Here is a 23,619-nt window from a genome sequence, read left to right on the forward strand (position 1 = left end):
TTTTTAATGGATACATTTTATCCTCCCCACCCCCACCAAACAAAAAAAGTTTTGTGTGGTTCTTGGCGCTGTGACGATTGCCATTTGAAGAGTCTTTCTGCTTCTGCTGGTTGATTCATTACAAGTGGAAAGTGTTCAGTCCATCTGTTCACACCTGCCAATTACAGTGGACTCCCAGAACGCTCACTAATAGCAACAATCCACAAATACCTGAAGCACCCTCTATAAAGACGCTTGTAAGGTTAAACACCAAATATACTTTAATATACATTGATATGCACAGTGGAAACCATCTAAGCGCTACATCTATTGCGTTGCCCACTTCCTCAGTGCCAAGGAAAATAAATGTTGCTTCTGGACTGCAACTGCAGGTCAAATAGGATTGTGCCTGTAGGTATGTCAGCTTCTCAGGCTCACTAAACAATAACTAAAAGCTGACTGGTACTTCATAAACAATTTCAGTCACCTGGATATATTAGTATTTTTGACATTCGTAAAACTAATAAAACAGTGACTTGTAGCTCTAAGTCAACTTTTGTCATGACAACAGCAAACCTTGTTGCACTTTATTTAGTGTAAAAGACCAAAGCAAACAAGTGCGTGACACGTAGGAAAGACTGTGGTCTTCAGAAATCTGCAAAAATATGGAAAAATAAATGTGAAAACGTTGCTTTGAATTTGTACACAAGCTTCGACTGGTATGAGCTGACAAAACCCAGAAAGCCCAATTGCTTTGAGAAATCATCTAATTAGTAATTAGAGTCCACGTATGTGTAATTTAACCTCTTCTGTGCTGATCTCAATGGTTTCGTAGGGAACATCGGGGATCAAACAGCATAAGTGAAGACTGAGGACCAAATCAGACAAGGCCAGGAACGACGTCTTAAAGCGGGTTGTGACGACTCCCGTCTCCTCCTGATCAACTATCTTTATTTCTCAGGTAAAGTGTGTGTGGAGCACCTGGGCCAAGGCTCCCAGCCTATTTAAACATGGCAGCTCCTCACACCAAATGGCTGCTCATGCTTTCCTCTTAACAAGCAGTCCTGGTATTTTGTTGGGTTTGTTGTTTTGATTATATTTAATTGGATTGTTTCGCTGGATTTAGTAAGGTCTTGTGTTGATTTCTGGTTTTCGTTTCTTTTCGGGTTGGTTCTATGCCATACTGTAATTCTTTTGTTTGTTTTTTAAAGTTTAAAACTTATGTCAACTTCATAAACATTTAAAAAATTTGCCTTAAAAAAAAATAGGTGTATCTTCATTTTTTTGCTTCTTGTTTTACAGCCACCTGGGAACTGCTGTTTGAATTAAAGGCATCTAAAATGTCACTGAGATGCTGAAAGATTTGTTTGGCACAGTCTCAACATCATTTCAGACACAGTGACACAGCGCTAGGTTATGAACAATATCCCAAGGTTTGAACATCTCAAATGGTGCTATTCTATCCAGTCGTTTTCTGGTGCAGCTGAAGAGTTACCCTACTAAGATGTGGCTGTACACCTAAACTAATTGGCCAGAGAGGGAGAACATTTATCAGAGAAGGATCCAAAAAGTCTCTAGGTAACTCTAGAGGAGCTGCAGAGATTTACAACTCCTGAGGGAGAATGTGATCAAACGACTGCAACTCATTGACTTTTCAAATCTGTCAAGAAGAAAGTCACTGGCTGAAGGGACGCCATTTAAAAAGTCCTGTTTACAGCTTTTTGGCCTGCTGACAAAATGTCAACTGGGGAAAACCTACACTACACACCACGCTGAACACACCATACCTACGGTAAAACGTGTTGGTGTTGGCGTCACACCGTGGGCATGTTTTACTTCTTGATACTTAGAAAGTGGCTCACTTTCCAGTGACCCTAAACGCAGCCAGAACTCCACCAGAACGGTCTAGACCACGAGTGTGCTCGAACCGTGTCCTCGGGTGTTTTGTACCGACAAAACAATGTCGGGACACTTGTTTGTTGTGGCTTGACCCGTCCAGTCGACACTGTATGTACAAGTACTGCCTTCGTTCATACAGTGACGTAAATCCACTGGCCTATCAGCGAATTCAGTCTGTTGCCAATCAAATTACTAGGACGTAATATCTAGTTTGGCCTGACTTATAACCTCCCTTGAGGCGGTTCCAAAAGAAAATTAATAAAAAACGGGTAGGAATCATACAGGATCAGCAACTGGAGACGAATTTGGCAAGGACCGACCGAAGAAGAACCAGTTAAAGCCATGCCAGTGGAGAAGGGGCTATGAATCATGGGTAATAGACAGTGAGAATTCAGATGTTTGATTGAGGTGCGTTAGTCCGAGCACACATTTAAAAAGCTGCAGGACCCTGGCTCTTGTGAACTGAAGTTTGATACCCCTTGTTCAGATCAGTGCATAGTCAATGTTCACACCCAAATCCATATCAGAAACTAAAAAAAAAACAAAACAAAACTGACATTCTCCATCCAATTGAGATTAAGGTATTTAGCAAAGAAGATTGAGGAAAACAAAATCACCTGGCAGAGGCACACACTTGTTATAGACTTGCAGCTATAACAAGTGAAAAGTGGCTCTGCAACGTATCGAATACAAATGCATGACTCAACCCTTAAATCATTTTTTCACAGTTACGTACGACTCCATGTTGATGTATTACATAACCCTCAGCCAACCGCAAAAAAAAAACAAAAAACACATTGAAGTTTGTAGCGACAAAATGAAGTCGAAATGTTCAGTAGTAATGAATACTGGCAAGGCAATATATATCATAACGTGTCAGGTAACCGTGTTCACTGATGAGATGAACATAAGTCCAAAGCACAAAGTGTTTTTCCCCTCCAGATTTAAAGGAGTTAGCTTGAAGAAGTGACACCATAGGGACTGAGGTACCATAAAAAAACAAGCAACTGTTCACACCTTCATACACCATGCACACTTGCGTCATCCCTTCATTAATGAAACGCAGTAGCAGCAGCATTTGGAAAGGAGACGACGGTCTTCAGCGTTCAAACTCCAGCCCAGGCAGGTGAAAATTTGCCAGTAAAAGATACTAGAGCTCGTTAAGTTTAACAGGGCAACAACCTCCTACCCTGGGTCCCACCCTAAGGTTCAGGTTTTACTGACTTATTACTGACAACGTCAGCCTGTTTGTCTGCTGTGAGTAAGTCAGGCACACGCATCATAAACGGAATGACGATAGATGGTCAGTAGTGCCAGAGGATTACCGGTTGCAGATATTAAAGCATACAGGATGGTGCCAGCAGGTTAGCGCAAAGGTTTGTGGTCATTAGACACACATGGCTCACTCTCTCCATGCTAGCATTGACTGCAGTTGTTAACTAAAAGAAAACTGTGGGGGACAAACTGCTATAGAAAAACAAGGAATTTGTCTCCTGGAGGTGCATGTAATGAGAGGGGCAGAAAGGGCAAAAGCCCCAAAAAATCTGGTGCCAAAGTACAATGTCACTTGGACGGCATGGAGCAATTAACGTTGCATCTACCTCTAGTCTGGTCATCACCTTTCCACGCGGTTCTGCTCAATTCTCATCTCCCGTCAGTGCCCAGTCTGGGAATTCTCCCATTGAGCTTGATTTCTTTGGTTGAATTTCAACCTGGCCAATAAACAAACAGAAGGAGCAGTTGTGAAGGACCAAGTCATTTTTCTGCACGGTTTTAGAGTTTTGGTCCACATGCAGGAGCACAACTACCTACTTCTGGAGGTGTAAGCTGACACACGCGTTGCACATGGCTCATTCCCACTTTTTGTGCCACGGTTGTAGATTGGCAATGGCAGCAGAGGAAGTGAAAGAAGCCATTCAGTCTGCGTTGGTCAAGCTTCCAAATACTGAGTGATTAAAGCCAGAGAAAGAGGAATGTTTAAAGCATTTTATGACTGGCAAAGATGTTGTGGTGCTAATACACACAGGGTTCTTTACTGGGCACACAATTTCTAGTAAGCTTTATCGAGCTTGCACATCAGGTACATAACAGACAAACATCAGCTATTGGGTAAAATCAGATTCAAGACTTCAACAGAGACCTCACCTCAATAAACAAGGGTCCAGACTTTCCATAAGAAGCAAAACGTAGAACAACTGGCTGGTTTTTATCAGGCTAATCTACTACAGACGGTAAAATCACAGATTTCTACTGGCTAACCAAAACGTCAACACAAACTCCAACCTTTATTCAGTTGCAAGTTGACAAAACAGCAAAGTAAATAAGCACTTCAGAATGTATCCAGGAAGATCAATTAAGGCGAAAGTAAGTTCATTAATGTTTTGAAAGTTAGCAAAAACAATAAAGCGCTCAACAAAAACTTAGCTCCGCTGTTAGCAGATTAACGGAAGCGTGCCCACATCCGAACATTTATTTTTTCATCTAAAAGAACAACCTGTCAATGTATTTCATTTCAAAGTTTGTGAAAACTTTGAACTTCTTAGTTTCCAGACTGAACCAGTGATTTGTGGTCAGTCTGTTCCAGTGCAGCTTCGTCCTCGACGCGACGTCTCTCTGTTTGGAAAAAATAAATAAAAAAAAGGTTTATCAAATCAATAAATGATTCATTCATAATCTCCTGGATGGTCTGCCAGAGCAGCTGTAATGAGGTTTAAGACATTGCATGGAGTAAAAAACAGAGCCACTGTAAAAATACAGTATTTTATTGCTCAGAGCTACGAAAACAAGAAAATTCACTAAAACCACTAAAATAAGGCCTAGTTCTTTAATTTAAGTGAACAATTTAGGATTGCCTATTTATATTTTTCTGCTTGTTTCTTTATGTAACTAGCATATCATTAAAACATATTTCATATTTGGATTTCTTTCTTTACATGTTACCCACATTTTGATTTTGTAGACAAAAAGTCACAATAATATAAAAATATTATTGTCAGAAACTATTCGACAGTCTATACCCAACAGGGCTTTCACTTTTAACAATGTCAATCTACAGAAAAATGAATCAAGGGAACCAAAGTGAATTATGTGTCACTACTTAAAATGCCCTAAAGGTTTTATTGCATTTAAACGGGTTATTTATTTATTTTTTTTTAAAAAAGAGAAAAATCTGAGTTCCTTTAATTGATGGAAATGAGTGACCACAACATGTTCCTAAGTTTGAGTTATTTCAGCTCATTTCTGTTATTAAGATGTACTGCTGGATTTTACAGTGTGGCAACCCTAAATTTCCCACAGCAAGTATCGGGGGAGCGCGCAACTGGCACGCCGACTCCGGGAATTCAGTGTTCTTTTTAGCGCCGTAAGCGGTCTCCAAAGACACTTCGCCGAGTTTGGCTGTACATCCAACTGGCCCCACCACCGCACGCCATGTGTCGCCATGCCAACATCCAGAATGTTCACCTAACGAGATTGCCTGGGACAGGTCACCAACGCAGCTAAGGCAACAATCGATATGCATACTCTAAAAAAAAAAAAAGTAATAATAAAATTCTGGACAAACTGCCAGAAACGTTGTCAGGGAAGCTTGTTGAAAGCTTGTTGCCCACATTTGAGTTTCGACTGGACTGCACTACATCTTCATAACTGACCTGAGAGGAAAAATACGACTAGATGGCGTCCATATTGTGTTGCGTTTATAATGTTGTTGAGCGTGGAACCTCAGTTGACATCGTGAAGTCGGCTCAACAAAAGGAATACGGCACATTTGATGTAATAAAATTCGAAACCAATTGAGACTGATCCACGAAATCATAAAACAACCCAGAACATCTAAAACACTGCGTGCCTCACTGGCCTGCTGTGTTCATGATTCAACAATAAAGAAAAAAGACCACTGCTAACCAAAAACAACACCAATGCCCATTTCACATTTGCCAAAAACATGCTTATTGTTTCCAAGAATTTCAAGAAAACTTTCAGTGCCTAATGATGCCGATTGTTTGGAAGTCGTGGTTTCTGTTGCTGTAGCAGCATTTCAGAAAAAGGACGCAGTAATATTCAAGCATGGAGGTGGTGGTGTGATGGACTGGTACTGCTTTGCTGCTTTACAACTTGTCATTTGTGAGGGAGTCATGATGTCTTCCCTCTGATGTAGCTGAAATAAAACGATTCTGCAAATAACGGGCAAAAATTCCTACACAGTAGCTGGGTTTCCACTGAACACTAAATTGCTCAATTTGACATCAAAAATAAATTTGCTTACAGAAAAGACGGCAATTTTGAACAAAGTCATTTGACAAAAAAATATGGAGCTTGGACGTGGTGGTTTTTTTTGTTGTTGTTTTTTTGGGGGGGGGTTTTGTCATTTCAAAATTGATTTATTTCGGAAAACCGCAATGGAAACACGAGACACATGACAACGAACAAATGCTGCCACTGACATAAACTACAAACAAGAAGAAGACAGGAAGTAGTTTGAGTATCATGGACTGGCGTATTTTCTAATGACTTATGAACAAACGTATTCAGGAGAGTTTATTTAACACTGAAATTAGTGGAATATTGATAAAGTTTCACACATATTCATAAAAGGAAGCGCAGCTAGTGACAGATGACATTCATTGCTTTTTGTTCAGATGACATGGGTCACAATAACATTTCCCTTTGAATTGAATGATGGAATGAAAAACCAATAATCATTGGATCAAAAGAGACATTTTGATCAGAAACTACTTCTGTTGACCTCTTGAGATTCAGTCGTTTTATTTACTGAATGCCCTCTGAGGATTCCCCAAAGAAAAGGAACTTTCCATTACTTTACCACCGTATGTTTTTAGTTCCTGTCTTTTTCCTGCTAATTTGGTCGTACAGTTCTGTATCTCTACCCGTGGCCTATATTTTATGTGTATGCTGAACTAAACTACTGCCCTAAAAGTTAATAAGCCTGTTTTTATTCCCTACTTGTAACAGCTGGAAACTTTAATATGCCAGATAAGCATATTAAATTTGCTAAATAGTGTGAAGACCTTTCCTTTGTTTCTTCTTTAGTCTTTTCCTTTAGTAGCAATACAATATCTCCGCTGTGTATGCCTGTGTGTCAACAGACTCTTCCGTCTATTGTCCAGATAGTATCTTGTACGACATCCAGCCAACAAGGCAGTCTGGCTCAAACACAACCCAGGGACAGATTTATACTGAGGAGATTTGGATGATTACCCACCATGAAAATTCTCAGTGACTGAGATTGGAAAATCATACCAGCCAATACATCAACTGCAGCAGTCAGTGTTGCAATTAAGAAAATCACTTTGACTTGTAATATAAGAGTAATCTTCGACTAATAGCACAAGAAGAAATGTCCAGATTTTAAGCTTTTCTCTTTCTAAGCGTTTTACTCGGAAGATAGTGATTAGCCATCAGGATCGATTCATCAAAGTCAAGAGTAAGAGCCATGGACTGAGCGTTTGGTTTGCAACCTTTGGACAAAAGCCCAGACAGTTGCCTGCAGAAAGATTTCTTTCTGAATGATTGCCACAGCAATATGTCTTAATGAAAAAAAAAAAAAATACATCCCTCTGCAGGAGGAATTTTTCATGACAGTGGGAATATATCTCTCATTGTTATGGTTTACAGAAGCTGGATTTGGGTTGCCGCTTATGAGCTAACAAAGTCAAAAAATTAACAGCTATAATTTAGATTATTTATTCGTTCATAAGAGGAAAAAAAGTGGTGGTTCATTTTTCAGTCATATTTCCACCATGCTAGTCATGCTAGTTTATAATTAGCACAGTTTCACACCAAAATTGTCATTAGGAAGTTAAATATTTAGATAAGATACAAAATATGTAGCTTCAAACTAAATACTCAATTGGTAAGCTAAACAAGCTAAAACTTTTGTCAAACTAAATATTTAGTGAGTAAGCTAAACAAGCTTCACATTTAGCTAGCAAGCTAAATATTTGGCCAGTGAGCTAAATAGGCTAAATATTTAGTCAGCAAACTAAATATTTAGGTGCTAAACATTTAGCTCCTAAAAATTCAATTGCTTCAATTTGGAAGCTAAATATTTAGCTTCCAACTAAATATTTAGTTATCAAGCAATTTTTTTTTACATTGGAGCTATTTATTCAGCTCACTAACTAAAAAGTTTAGTTTGAAAGAAATTGGGCTTCTTCATCTTTCCACCATATTTATTCATTTGTAAATGTCACTTTCAAACTAACTTTTTTAATTAGCAAGCTAAAAACTTAGCCAGGAAATTAAATACTTAGATCCAAGCAAAAATATTTAGTTAGAAAGTATTCTGGAATATTTTGTGTGATTTTAATGAGAAATCTTACAGTGAAGTTGAAGAGTTGGTTATAAAACATCCTTTGCCTGAACACATCCAGAAGAAATTTTCAATCTACCACCTAAAAGTGGCAAGATTGATAGAACTGCATTCACATGTTCTGACCCTAAGGCTGCAAAAGTAAACATGAAAACTGACCAGATTTGGTCCCGAGTCCTAATCCTACCAAGTATCTTAGATTTTCCAAGCTCAGGCGATGTCTGTCTGACATCATTCTGCTGTCCTCCTGAAGGGCACCAGGTAGCTCTCTTACCAAATGGTAATGACTGTATAAAAGGTTTAAAGGCATTATTACTGCAGATGCTTACGAATCCCTTTAAAAATCACAGCATGAGTATGTTTCCTATTGTGTAAAACTGCCCAAAGAACATTTGGAGCTTGGCCTCAATCCACAGCCTCCTTTGGAAAATAGACCTTGGTCTCAGCGCTCTCTCTTGCCCAACATTTTCTAAAATCTCCCAATTTTCTGGGTCCTCTTCTGCCGTTCAGGTCTTTTCTGCCCGTCTATAAGGAGGCAGACTGTCTCCTCTGTGCACTGGTCCTGGTCCAGCTGGCGTCGAGTTAAACAGCAGCAGCACAGCCTCCATCCAGGATGGCGCTAACCGATCCCAGATGACCCGAGCGGCCTCCCTGAACGCCTGGTTGCACAACCGAGTCTTCTAGTCTCTTCTTCTATCGCTTACTGGTTGCCACGTGGATAATCTTAACTCAACCCCCCCCCCCTCCTACCGTTGGAGTCTCGATGCTAAACTCATTTGTGCACAATATGGAAATATGTGTTTAATAACAGGGCCTAAGCTGTGCCACACACTGCAGCTCATAACCCCTGATCTTTTTACAGGGCACCCTATGGCTCCTGTCAGGCTCAGAGGGCAGTTTACAGTACGTGGGAAAATGCAGCGTTGGGAAAAGACCCAACACATTCATCGCTCCACAATTTGAACTGTACATTAATGCTAAGAATGGAGGAACGTTTATGGCATTGTGTTTCCACTGAGTAAGGTAAAATATGCAATTTTATTAAGCTAAACAACAACAGGCAGGCGCTTACAAGAAGATTAATCCAGGAATAATCATGTAATATATGAACATGGGCTTCACACCGTTAAAGCAGCTTTAAATCTCAAACCTTTCCTTTAGTTATTGTCTTTCTAAGGTGTTTTTACAGTGAATCATGCATTGCGAAAGCAAAACCTTGTCAGTGTTATGTTGACATGAGTTCATGAACATGAGTTCGGGTGGTTTGGAAATCATTTTTGAAACTTAAAAACAAGAAAGTGGAAGAGTTTTCTTCTAGTCAACAATGGGGCTGCAGGTGTTCCCCAGGGATCCAACCCTGGACCTGTTTTTTTGTTTTGTTTGTGTTTATCAATATTTAGCTGTGAGAAGAAAGTTTTATTAGACCAAAGATTCAAAAGTTATGCTTTCAAACCAGAAAAACATTTTGTCCTACGGTTTCCTTGGCACCATTGTTGCTGCGCTGTCTTCAGCCTGTCACACTCTACCAACTTACTTCTAGATAATGTAAATAAAGGTTAGTAATGCCACACAATTTTTGCAAAGAAGGAAGACTTGGATGACTTTATACATGTTTGTGTTCATCAGGTAAAATTGTGGATTTTTTTTTTATTCAGTGTTCTAAGAGTCTCTAACAAGCATCCTCCTTCTTCTGAACCAGATGTTCAATCCTACGCTGATGATACTGATGTATTATGTTGAATCTACAGCTTGTGAAGCATTTTGTTACCAAAACTCAACTTATCTGGTTCCCCCGGTCAAATTTATAACAATTTTCATTCTGAAATTAATCTATCTGATCACCAGCAGAAAGCAAATGATCTCTTCAAGTCTCATAACCAAGAACTGCTTTGGAAAATGATGGGTGAAAGTTTGATTCTTTAGCATCAAGTACTGTCTTTTAACTTTTCTGTCTATGTAGAATACTATTGTTATTTTATTTGCAGGCCTCTTCACAGCCCTTACATGACACACAGTTAACCGCGGCGCATTAAAGTTTGTATGTATGATCAGTGTATTTCCAGTTTGAAGGTTTGCTTTGCACTGACACATTCCCACTAATAGGGATATTCTTGTTCCTCTCCCTTCATGCAACCATTTAACACACAACTCTTGACTAAACATCCCAAAATGGAAAACATATTTTCATGGGGTTTGTACAAGGGAGGATGTCTGAGTCACTAAAGAGGAGTAAGTAGGAAGTTAAGAGAAACATCTAAAGGTCAGGAATAATCATGTAATATATGAACACGGACATAGCATTAAAGTGTGCATTGATGTAACTTTTAGTAAATTTTAAGAACTGAACGTCTAAAATCAATCACTGACATCAGCATGCTAAAGATCAATCTGATTCCCAGTATTTGTGATCCCAGTGAACATTTTCTTTGTCGGAATGCTGCACTGGCAGCGTTAGCTAAAACACTGGACCAAGATTTAAAAAATAAATGATCATAAATATGAGAAACAATCAGGACTGGAATACTGCTAATGCAGGGGGAAAAAATGCAATGGTCTCCGGGGAATCACTCAGGATCTACAGGCTGGCTGCTTCCTGCGGGAAGAAAGAAAAGGCATGGGATTGTAAGGCCCAAATTAAAACTCAAACTAAAATCCTGGCTGACAGCTGAGGCGATGGAGCCGGTCCGCTGAGATTTCAGGTGTGCATCAAACCTACTTTGATCTCATCAGTGTAAAAGATATTCTGTGGGCTATTTGTAGCCTTTTAGGCTTCACAGTTTTATAAAGCTTGACTCAAACAAGCAACGTGAACTTACGTGTTATTTTTCTAGTTCTGCTGTCATAAACTTCCACAGTCAACAGGCTGATTTATACGTGTTGACATTCTGTTAAAAAATGTTTAAGAAAAAAACCCGGAGAAATTCAGTCAAAACAACAAAACTGTACAATATCAGTGATACAATATGATAGTGGTGTTTATCTACGACTATCATAAAGTATAATATCAGACAAAAAATTATAGTAAATTTTACATAGCAGTTCTGTAAGTCACAGAAAGTTAAATGTTTTTGTTTTGTGAAATAATGTTTGCTTGAACGCATCTGGTAAATAAATGTGTTTTATAAAACTGAATCTGAATGTTTCTCTAGATGTACACCTGAAATAGAGGTTGAATGTAGTGTGATGTAATAATAGTCAAAAAAAAGAAAAAATGTCTAAATGTTTTCAGACATTCTTATTGGTTATCAATATAAAGCTAATGTGTTTGGAAAAATATGTACATCAGATGTGTAAGGCTTTTTTTTTTTCATTATGGAAACTTTTGTTTTAAAGTTGCCTTTAAGTGAAATGTTTTTTGGTTTTGTTTTTGAAACTCAATGTACAACAAACAAAACCTATTTATTAATCTTACTGGAAGAAAATGTAAAATAACCTCATTGTAAGGGTAATTCATCAGAAAAAGTTGAAGTTTACTTAATAAAAGTTTTTATAACAAAAATGACACTTTAAACTTGTACGACATTATGTCACAATCAGGTTAACAATATTGTAATCACTGTTTGCTCAGTAAAGCTGTTTACATGACTTCTGTACTTTGTTCCCTGCATTACTGGGGGAACCACAGCTGGCTTTTTTCTCTCCCTGTGTGTAAAATGGATAATGAACTTTTGGAAGACATGTACAGAAATCGGTTTTTCCTCAGTTATGATCCGTAGAGAAAACTGAATCCACTGGTGATGTTTGTTTCCCTCATCTGCCTATAAAATGGTGACTCATTTGTCCCATGTGCCTTTCCATGGCTCGTCCTCGTTAGCATTAACTCGAGGAGTTGAATGACCAAGTCAAATGATGTAATCAAGCAACAAGAAAAAGAAGAAGAAAAAAGAAGAAAATTTGGTTATTTACAAAGTTTGGTTACTATGTTTCATTTTTATTGTTTTTTTGTTTTGTTTTTCTGGATGAACCTTCACAGAGAAACCACTCTGTGCTTTACTGTCGGTTCCAGAATGAGGATAGCTGCGTTGTGTTGGCGGGAGGAAGCCTCTGAGCGTTTTGTGGTAAGTTAGCATTTCCCCCATCTCGGTGGGTTAGCGGGACGTCAGCGGTGAAAACTCCACGCTCTGAACGACCCGCTCACAAAATTAGCTTTTGGGTTTTCAACAAGAAAACTGTTGGAAAGCGCGCGGCACACTGTGAAGGAAATGACATTTAAAAGGCCACACACCCACCGTCACATAAATGTCTACGTTAAATAAAAGCCTCATGTTTATAAGTTCACGGCTGCCATGTGCGTCCTCCAGCCGCTGGGCCGGCTTTAGTGAAATGTGACGCGTAAGTGCATTTTGTAGGCGGCAGACACTTCCAGCCAGGAACATGTTCGAGCATCACCTGTGGTTCCTGAGCAGTCAGCGCCGATTTCTTTCTGATTCAGCTTCTGATTTCAGGCCTGACCGCTGGCTAGCTCGTAACTAAGGAGCTAAACACAGCTGCTGTGACAATTCATGCGAGTATTAAGTAAGTATTTGGGTTCATTTTGGACGTAATCTGTAAATTTAAGGATAAATAAGTAAAGATTCAGTGTACTGGACAATCCGTCGTTTATTTAAATTGGGTTTCCAAGCGGCTGAATTACATCTTTGCCCAAATTTTCCTCTTCTCCAGTGAATATTTGTTCAGCACCGGATACGTTTTAAACATTTTCACAGTTCGTTGCAAAGGCAAATTACATTTTTGTATTTAGTTTTAACTTTACATGACAGACCAATAAAAATTGCAAAAAACACATACTAGTAAAGTGGGAGAAAAATTAGCCCCGGTTTTCATCACTTTTTTTTTGTATGGGATTCAGTTTCAGTTCAGCTGCAGCGACTCGCTGCTTAGGTTGCAGAATCTGTTGGCAGGATAAATCTGGACTTTATGGAAGAGCAATAAAACAAAAACGGCCATGAGAATTTCATTTAAGTTTGCCACGAAGAACACATCAAACATGGAAAAGAAGTTGCTTTGATGAGATAAAACTGAAATCATTTCTGGCTTTCGTGCAGAGCGCTGCTTTGGCAGAGGCCGAGAGTCAATTTGACAATTTATATCCCAACTTCATATCGACAGCTTGTCGCCGTTTTCCTACCTTCAAACTCACCATTTTGTTCCCATACACTTAAATCAGTGCATATATATTTATTTTAAACTGTATTTCATAAATAATGATGACAGTCACTAAAAACTGAAAAATCAGTACTTGACTGTGTTTCCATATTTGGTCATTTTGATTAAATATGACATCATGAGCCCAAATCAAATAAAAATAACTTAATATCTTCTTCACATTGCATTCTTCTAATTATCTGTTTACACTGCATTTGTTGTTGCTAAATAACCCTTAAAGCAGAGCAAATGTAGAAAAATTACTACATAGACTGGAATTACGTAGATCTGCATTGTTGGTACAGAACGTCATGCTGTAAATAAGAAACAATTACATAAGATGTGAATAAGATTGTTTATGTGACAATTTGTTTAAAAAACAAAAACACTGCGCCATCATCCTCCAACCACTTCCTGTCTTCTTCACGTTTTGTGCCAGCGGCAACGTCTGGTTGTTGATCATGTGACTCGTGATGCCGTGAACGTTTTTCCACTGCGAGCGACGCCAACTTAAAAGCCGCCTCAGCACCAACCGTCATCGACAAACGAGTTTTATTTTGAAAATTTCTGATTGCATCAAGCAGATTTCTTTTCGAGATGTCAAATTGCGCAAATCTATTTTTATTTGATTTTAACTGTGAACACAGCACTTTGAAGGTCAGGCACGTTGGTGGTGCCGTCATGGTGAGGGGACGCTATTGTTCAGGGCGGAGGCCACGAACACGGCCTCCGCCCTGTAATGTTTGTGGGCGAGAGACGGAAATGTAGCGTTGGAAAGATTTTTCTGAGCACCTGTACATCGGAATTTACAGAAATCTCTAGGATTGCTGCGGTTCTGTTAGCCGTTCGGCTCGTCATGTTCCCGCCGTCAGCCCATCCTGAGACAAGTCACTGAGTTTTAATGGATCAGGCACAAACACCGTGAAGCGCCGATCCGTAACGTTGCTCCAGTGGCCCTGAGGGTAGGGCGGCACTGTGGCGTCACCTGTGCAGCTTTATGCTCCAAACATTAACCAGTGATGTCAATTTTTATAAGGAAGTAGAAAAAAAAAAAGACTGGCCACCAGAGCCGGGTCAGTTGACCTCTGCGGTGGGAAACCCGTAGGGACAGACGAACGTTAATGCCGCGCCGCGTTCCATCTCAGTGCCACAGGGTCAAGGCTGAGCTCATTGTTGCGGTTTTCACATTTTGCCTGGTGCATGATGAAGAAGTAAAAGGAAAATAATGCATGGTTTTTGAAAAGAAAAAAAAGATTTTTCTCTATAGACAGGCTATGAACACTATGAAATGTAGCGTTGCAAATCTAGTGGCATTTTCCCTTATCTTTGATGTTTTTGTGTTTCCTTTTTCTTGTGATGCGTTTTTACTATTATAGTGCTTTGGTCACCTTAGTCGGTTGTTGCTGAGCGCTATATACATCAATAAATCAATCAAATCAAATCATTTGGAGTTAGGTTGCACAGAAAAATCAGCAAAAACCCAACCTGGAATTTCTTTCCATTTCACTCTCACTACGCTTGTTTTGGACACCCAACCTGAAATCCCATAAAAATAGTAAATAAAAATGCAGTGATAGTCTTGTAACATGACAAAACGTGAAAAGGTCACAGGGGAATGATTTATCGGCGCTCCTGGGATGATCTCCTGGAGCCGAGCCAAAACGTGCAACCGGAGAGCCCGGCTGTGTGCAGAACACCGGAGTAAATCTGCAAACAAAGTGAAGTTCATACTTTCCGAAGCTCTCCTTGAGGGATCCGACCGAAGAGCGCCGCGGCATTTCGACAAGTCGGCAGTAAATAACGTTGGAGCGCAAGTCTGGGACCTGGGGCTCGGCCAAACGGCTCCCATCGCTCCGGGTGACCTCTAACTGCGGGGTCAGCCGCTCTGGGTCCATTAATGCTCCTTCTGACACAAAGCCTAGGATCATTTCACACACACAGACACACACACACACGCACTCCAACAATCTAGTGGGTCTGGGTGAACTGTGATCCTAAATGTTACAAAGTGACACTTGCCGACTCCAGAGGTAGTTTCCCCGACACGTCTTTGTTTTTCCTCTGGTTTTTGTTACGCTCGGCTGCCGGCGTGTTTGTGAGATCCGCCGCCCTTCATGCTTCAGTGGGTGTCATGTGGATCTGCTGCATGGGTTGTTGTTAAATGTTCACTGTAGTATGACGTGTTGTGTCTCTTTTTCTGCGCATGACAGCTAAGGCGATTCATGAAAGAAGGGCGTCCTGAGGGCGATTTCTGACCAGTTTCATGTGTGAAAACCTCAAGAAGACAAATCTTGAATTGTTCTTCTTACGGGAAATAACGACAAAGCATGAGGAAAGCATTATGAAATAAAATCTTCATTTCGCTGGCTGTCAAGACTGGACAGAAATTGGGAAACCGAGGCACCAAACAATGGACGCGTTTTTAATTCTTTTCATATAAGAAAACAATTTCTATCAATATCTGTCAGGATAACATGAATCCAGTCCTGCTTTGTGAGGCAGAAGCTTGGAAACTTGGAAACTGCAGCTCCTGAGGAGGAGCTTCGTCCTCGAAGGCAGCGCTAGGTCCATCCAGGTCTTTCCCATAGCTGAATGGTTGCCACGGGAGATTAAAGGATTTCTCAAACATGCGTGAAAGAATCAAGGCAACACTCCAGGTATGTTTTGATGACAGAAAAACATTATAACATGATGTAGAGCTCAAAAAAGTGGATTTTACGTTATCGACTACAAATGAAAAACTACAACACTTTGTGGGCATTTTTCTCACGTTTCTGTGATATGGAAACACAAACAGCTGAATAAATGGGAAGCGGAAGCAAGTAGAAAAACACCTGAGAGGTGTGGTGTGTCTTTGTATTCAGCTCTCCTCGGACGATACGTTGTAGAACTGCCTTTCATTTTTAGCGCGTCTCCAGCAGCGCTGAGACCGACACAATGTTACGCAACTGGAACAAGCAGGTCTTTAGAAGTTGCTGGGTATTTTGTTCTAGAGACGTCAAAAATAACTCCTAGATTTTTCAAGTAAGCTCAAGTTAGCCGGGATTGCCTTTGTGATGCTTAATGAAAGGGATAGCACTATCTGGAGCAACGGTCTGCTTTACTTGAGTTTAATTGTAGATTGTTTAACCTCTGGTTCACGTGTGGAATACAGTTGGTTGAGAAGTTCAACTTTTGGGTCTGAGACGTCTTAAAAGAGGAATACGTTTGAATATCATCAGGTGACAGACATCACTAAAACCACTGCATAAATCTATCCAAGGGCACATAAAACTGGGCCGAGAACAGAGCCCTGAGGTAGACCACGGGGACGTTTAACGAGATCAGGGTTGTGTTATTTGCTGAGACACAGGAGCTCCTGACAGTCAGATAAGCAGAGGAGCGGTTCTCAGTGTCTCGCCGTCACAAAGCGGTTGCAGGATTATGTACTGTACAGCTGAAAAGTTCAAATTAGCATCTTTACAGAGGGAATAGTGAAACGAGGTTCTCTGCTTGAGTTGAAGCCACACCCAGACACAGTAAACTGAAAACATGTCGTTTACTTGTGATGATTATACCGTTTTCAGTAGCGTGAGCAGCTAAATGGCTTTATATCAACGCAGCAGTGGCTCGTGTGTGTGTGGTGGAAACCTTTGAGGGGTGTGAATACTTTTGCTAGGTAGTTTATTTGTGTTTTGGATTTAATGTTTTAACAGGTAAAAAAAAAAAAAAAAACGGTTTGTGAAGGGTGTAGCATGCTCCTCGTTCTATTAACACACATCACAGGAAAGTTAAGAACGCCAGTCATGTATAATCTGACAGTAAATCTGGTTGTGAAGAGAGTTTTGTAATTTTGTGAAATAAAACGACTGGGAATGTTCTGCTGTCTGATTGCGAATGTGTGCGTGTAAAAGGTTAAAAAAAAATCCATTGGATGTACATTTTGTTGTGCCTTGTGAAGCAGAATGTGAATTAATGTTGATACCTCGTAAACGGAAATGCCAGTGAGTTTTGTCTTGGTGTATTCACAGATGACAATTTATGCTTTCAAGCAAATTTGTACTCGCAGAAAATTACAAAAATTAAATTTTTTAAGGTCTGTCTACAGATGGAAAGCAAAAACTACATGTCACTATCTTCCTAAAATAATGGCTTGAGTACTTTTTTAACAAAAGTGACATTTTCTTTTTTTCTTTTACAAATTACTTTTTTTGAAAATCACTTTTGGCTAAAAAGAAAAAAGACATGCCATTATTTTAGGAAGGCGACGGTGGAAAACTCTGCGCTCAAGTTCCTGTGCTTGCAATTGAGTTTCAACTTAAAAGTTCACATTTCAACCAGGATTTTTAATCCTCAGCTGATTTGATCACCATAAGTGTGATCAAACAAAGAAAAATAAAAGTAATTTGCGCATAAGTGCAGCAAAATCACACAAAAATAATAATAAAGCCAAAGGGCAGGAGTAAGTGTTAGAGTAACACTGTACTTAAAAAGTGTAAGGAATGGTAAATTGTTCAAAAACGGAGAATGGATGATCACTGCTCCTCTTTTGTTTGGACCTGGGAACGTCTGAGAACAAACGGTAGCTTGACCTCTGTGTTCATAGATGTACAACAGTTACAGAATATCAAAGCCAACTAGGCTGAACACACTGCACACACCTCCAAATTGCACATACAGTGCAGTCGGCGTGTTGACACCATATATATGGTGATGAACTGTACAGTTAACTCTCTCAAGCAGCGGCTTTTTAAGTAACTTTATACAATAGTTGTGTCACAACTCAGGAGTTAACTTCAGCTCTGCTCCGGTTGACTCTAGAATATTTTTGGATACAGGGGAGTTAATGTCCGTCTCGGTGTCTACAAGGTGTCCACCGTGTTGTTTGACAGTTGTCAAACACCCCATGCAGTTTGTACATTATGTTTGTGTTGATATGCTTTGCTAGCTTCGCTCCAAGCATGACCTGGCGCAATAAGAACAAACAGCTCCACTGTTGTCTCATTGTTGCAGACGTGTTGAGTCTTCATCAGATGCAACTTTCCGTTTAGAGAGAAGAGTCTCTTAACAAACTCCAACCTTGTACTACCAACCCTGTCAAACTGGTAAGAGTCTATAGAGTCTATGGATTCCAAGCATGTCCCAAAACACTTGAGCTTTTGATTATATGCATATAGATGTACAAGAGAGTAACAGTCTGCGGCGTTCTGGAAACAAATCCACTGCAAGTAGAATACGACTGAAAAAAGGAGGAAATTAGTCGAGTACAGCAGTAATTTCAGATTTTGTAATAGAGATGATGGTTTAGTAGCAACGCACTGCCACTCCAAAACATAAAATAGAGTGAAGCGCTCCAACCAGGATGGCTAAGGTGCTCTGAAACTGAATTTAGACCAGTTTTAACCCTCATGTTTGTAATAATCCACTGAATTTAAGATTAAAATGTGAAACAAGTAACATAGGAATAATAACCACATAACACACATGCAGCAGGTGCATTGGTGAATGATGCTAGGACGCTGCGGTTTCTTAAGTCCCATTAAATTTCCCGAGGCAGAAGGAATGTGTAGCGTCTTGTCAAAGTTTTGAGTCTGTCCCGGGGAACTGTCTTGGCCGACATGAGCTTGAAAGTAGCTGACTATAAAATTGTGCAATTCCGAAAATAAATTTGCTTAATAGAAAAAAAGCCCATTTCTAAGAAATCTCTTGTTTGTTTGTTTTTATCATATTGGCTAGGATGCAGTGAGGTTTTTTGGCCACATCAAAATTGGTTTATTTAACAAAACTGCAATGGAAACACATTTCTACATCACACCAGTTAGTAAACGGCACAAACATGGTTATTTGTAGCCACTGGCCTCTTTGGACAATCAGCACTCGGCTCCACAACAGGCCTACCGCCTTCACACAGTTCATCAGAAGTTGAGTTTGTCACTTGAATGTGTTGATTCTGTAAAAAAAAAAATCGCCCACTGCAATTTCCCCAAAACACCGTATACACATAGACGTTTTTGCAATCTGTTGCAGGCACAATATTTTATGACATGTTGCATGAACAAACAGTCACGTGTGATTTTAATGGAATTTCTTATTTAATGGAAACACTGTAATTGTGAGGTTGTGTTTTTTACAATATCAGTGGAACATCGACAAAGTTTTGGGAACATTTATACGGAAAAGCAGCTACTGAGGGTTAGACTACAGCTGGCTGTGTTTGGACTTCAGCACATCTAAAGACCATCTACTTCCCCTCTCCTTGTTCTCAGTCACATTGTGGAGAGAATCTGTACGTAAATTTTCTAGTCATGCCACAGTTTCTTCACTGGACGTTTACAGTCCTACGGCACGAAGGCAAACCTTCAGCCCAGCCTTCAATCTTTCAAATCATCTAACAAATTTTCCCTCAAAACTGTCCTGTATCTTGTTTGAGCAGCTCTGACTTTATATAGAACGTATCGCTAGAGCATGATGCTGCCACCTCCACATTTCACAGTGATCACGGTCAGTGTTAGCTTTCCACCACGTTCATCATTTTGTTTGTTTGCTGCTTTCCTGGCATGGCTTGTAGCAAATTGGACTTGACAAGTGGAAAAGGTCTGAATCTAAGTGTGTGCTGTAGACATACTGTGATTCTGTATCGTCTCTAAACTGCGGCTTGGCTCAGCTGAAGTAGTATGGAAAAGAAGTCACTTAGTATTAGCTTGGCGATATTACCGACAATGGAAAAACTATATATTAAAAAACATACACACACACACACACACACACACACACAAAGTTAAAGAGCACTGTACCATAACATATAACAGAAAAAAAACACAAAAAAAAAACGCAATGGGCGCAGAACAGGACAAGGATTATTTATTTTACCTTCCAGCTGCAGGCACTTCAGAACAGAGTAATCCGATACCTGTGCCTGATCCTGGGCAGCAACAGTTCATTGCACAAAGTGAGACAAGCTTAATCCTGAGCATCTGACGTCGGCCAAAGCCATATGAGAGAGCGAGAGGGTAGCGAACAGGAGAGACGAGACAAAAAAAAAAGCGTAATAAAGGCAAGCTTAAAGAGTAGATTATGTGTACATATGTGTGTAGATTAGTATCCAATTTATCTGGGTATTAAAAGCCTGATGGATAAAGCAGGAACGAGTTTACATGAGGAAACTCAGATAGGATGATGTGGTTTACTTTTCTTTCAAAGTTTTTTTTTTTTTTTTTTATTCAAACAAATCCTGATGTAGCTTCTAATTGTCCCGTCTCTGCTGGCTGAGATCCTGACTGCTGGTTTGGATGCTAGAGGAGGACGACTGGAAAATGAAAACTCCCAACAGATAGAGAAATAGTCTTGCCAACTCTCTAAGAAAATCAACATTAACCTTTTGTTTCTCTCTTTTAACTACTCTTTATACTGATATTTAGGCAGCTAAACACAAAAAAGTGATGAAAACTTTGCTGACACCAACATTTTTTTACATCGTGTACATAAATATCTGATGTATTATCTGCTGAAAGCAAGTATTTAAATACACTATGTAAAATAAACCTTCTTTTTCTCCACTGACAATAATCCTGAATAGATTTTTGAGGTTTAATGTGATTTTTTTGTTTGTTTGTTTGTTTGTTTGTTTGGGTGTGTGTGTCCTTTATGGAAATTTTGCTATTTATCTATGCTAAAATTACAATTTGGAAGAGGTAGAGTAAAAAAAAAAGGATTAAGCTCAGAGATCAAACTGGTCTTATATTCGAAACATTCTCCTTTTAATCAGCAAGCTGCTGTTTGTATCGAAAGATCCAATCTACCAGCCCTCTGATTCTGGTTACAAATTCACTCTGATTTTAGTCTCCTTCACCCTCTTCATTAATGCATAATAAACATTTATTAATGATTTATAAAGTGTTCAGAGATTAATTAATAATAGATTCTGTTAAGCACCATGTTGGTAAAGTGCTTTAACATGAGCAGAACTAACTTTTTTCCCTTTTGGTCCATTTACGCAGAGAAAAACATTTGTTTTTAATAAAACAGATGACAAGCTGAGGTTCCTAATTGTTAGCCTCTCCAATGCTAATGCTAGCCTATCTGTGGTAGTCGTTAGTTAATATGAGTCTATCCATGCATGCATGGGCAGCAGAGGAATATAATAGGCATTCCAGTGGGTGATCAAATGCTAGTCATTAGCCTCCCCTAAGCTAGCCCAGGCGAGTCTTCCTCTTTTACCAGTGCTGGTTGCTTAGTAACCTGTGCTGGCTTACTAATCAGATCAGTAACTGGCTTCAGAAGCACAACAAGGAAATAGCCACCAGTGGGTGCACAATAGTCTTAATTTTGCCCATCATTACACCCCGTACCTTTGTGCGCACACTATAGCCATTATCTAAGAAAGGTTCAAGCACCATGCTCCAAACGGAAATGCACCTAAATGATTTGTGATTATCTTATTTTGCAGTTGTGGAAAATCGAAGAGGTTAGAGAACATCAGGGTAGAAACCGCATCATGACCAAGAAATACAGCAGACATGTCATGTCAGGGAGAAAGGTGTAGAAAAGCTAACTGCTGGGTTAGCTTAAAAAAAAAAAAAGGTGTTTCAAAAACCAATGAAACAGCCTCTATTTAAACAGCCAAACTCTGATTTCACATCTCATTATCTTTGAAGCAGATCATTTCTCTGGACGGACACGCTTCACAAGTTCTGCTTTGCTGTATCCGCTTCAAACTGACATGTATTCTGGACCAGGTTGCTCCTTTTATGTAAATATCCGCGTAATACCAATTGAACAATTGCTGGTTAAAGGTGCATAAAGTTGCGCTAGCAAGACTTGCTCTGACATTTTCTCCGTATCGCAGTTGCTGTGACACCAGAGGAAGGATTCCTACGAGTCACGTGACAACGGGTGAGATGGTGTTTTCCGCTTTCGCTCATATTCAGAGGAACTTGATACGCCGGACAGCAGAAAGAACAACGCTAACACCCCAAATGACTTCTACCTCCATTTATCAAGCTCACCCTGCTTCCTTAGGCGTGTGCTGTTTTCCCATCGACGCTCACATCAAACGGCAACACCAACACTAAACCCATTTATACACACACACCTCATAAAAGGCCACTCCAAAACACACTGCTGAGTCATAACCAAAAATGGAAAGTTTTCATCTTTGCAGTTGTGTTTTTTTTTTTTATTCTTCATTTCTTACTTTTTATTTCTTACTCACAAAAAAACAAACTGAGAAATAGGAAAAAACAGTCATTAAATAAAAACCCCCCAAAAAAAACCAGGTCATTTGTCATAATTTCCCGGTGCCGGTAGCTGTGGACAGAATGAGAGAGTGGTGGCAGCAGTTTTTTAGTGAGAGGGGAGGTGTGGCGGTGGGGTTAAAGCGGCTCCTGATTGGCTGCCTGACATGTAAGTTGACGTGAGTTTTGATGTGATGCTGAGACTCTGGTCAGTGTAGCGAGGCCCGCTGGTCTCACTGGTCCCGTGACTCCAGGACAGAAGCCATTTGTTACACACAGACGGTTACACACCACGCTAAATGAGGCTGAATCAAGAGTCCCACTGGACGTGTGTGTGTGTGTGCGTGTGTGAGAGAGGGTGTGGTTAGGTGCGGTCTGGCGTTTACTGTGGTTCTTCACAGTGTAACATGCTAATGGAGCCTGCTGCTTGTCCTCTGTGTCATGACACCGGGCGTTTTAAAAGTCATCACAAGAAAATCTCAGAACCAAAAGAAAGGCTGAAATGAGAAGCAGTTAGCACTCGTAGGTCCGTCCACGCTGGATGTGTTCACTTTGACTGAGCCGCATTTTCCAGAAAAGATGAAAAGAGTTCCGACAAAAAAAAAAAAAAGCTCTTAAATCATAGTACATTGAGTCTCTCTATAAGTAGTAGAGAAATAAATGCTTCATTTGTCTCGAGTTACCGGTAATTTAAGAAGTAGTTCACAATTTCTTCAAGTTTTTGTAATTTTTTTTTTTTTTTTTTTTTTTGCAATCAAAACTACTTTTATGGTTTTTATGATTTTATGGTGCAACTTTAGAAATATTTGGCAAAGGATCCTGCTATATTTTTTCCCTCATTAGACCCCTTCCAAAATCTACATACAGAAGAAAAATAAGACAAAAATCAATGGGCTGACAGATTGAAGATAAAATCTTCAACCTTCCATTCATCAGTAAAATTATTGAGGAAGCTGTTTTAACAGTTAAACAGCTTCCTAAAGATAACCAACTGCTTTGATGATCTCCATAGTACCGAGACTGGCCTAGTCAAAGTGTTCAATGACATCCGCA

General features: G+C 39.7%; 1 long non-coding RNA gene across 2 annotated transcripts in view; it reads right to left on the bottom strand.

The window, feature by feature from the left end:
- LOC122823417 overlaps positions 1-23,619 on the bottom strand; it is a 119,895-nt gene that overhangs the window by 89,861 nt on the left and 6,415 nt on the right. Inside the window, exons 2-3 of one of the 2 annotated variants that reach the window (XR_006369336.1) lie at positions 3,691-3,823; positions 3,498-3,590 (exon numbers count right to left, since the gene is read on the bottom strand). The exons of the other annotated variant lie outside the window; for it this stretch is intronic. This is a non-coding gene — a long non-coding RNA (uncharacterized LOC122823417). The remainder of the gene's footprint in view (positions 1-3,497; positions 3,591-3,690; positions 3,824-23,619) is intronic. 2 annotated transcript variants of the gene reach the window in all.

The sequence above is a fragment of the Gambusia affinis genome, linkage group LG20 (genome assembly GCF_019740435.1).
Source record: "Gambusia affinis linkage group LG20, SWU_Gaff_1.0, whole genome shotgun sequence".
NCBI classification, from domain to species: domain Eukaryota; kingdom Metazoa; phylum Chordata; class Actinopteri; order Cyprinodontiformes; family Poeciliidae; genus Gambusia; species Gambusia affinis.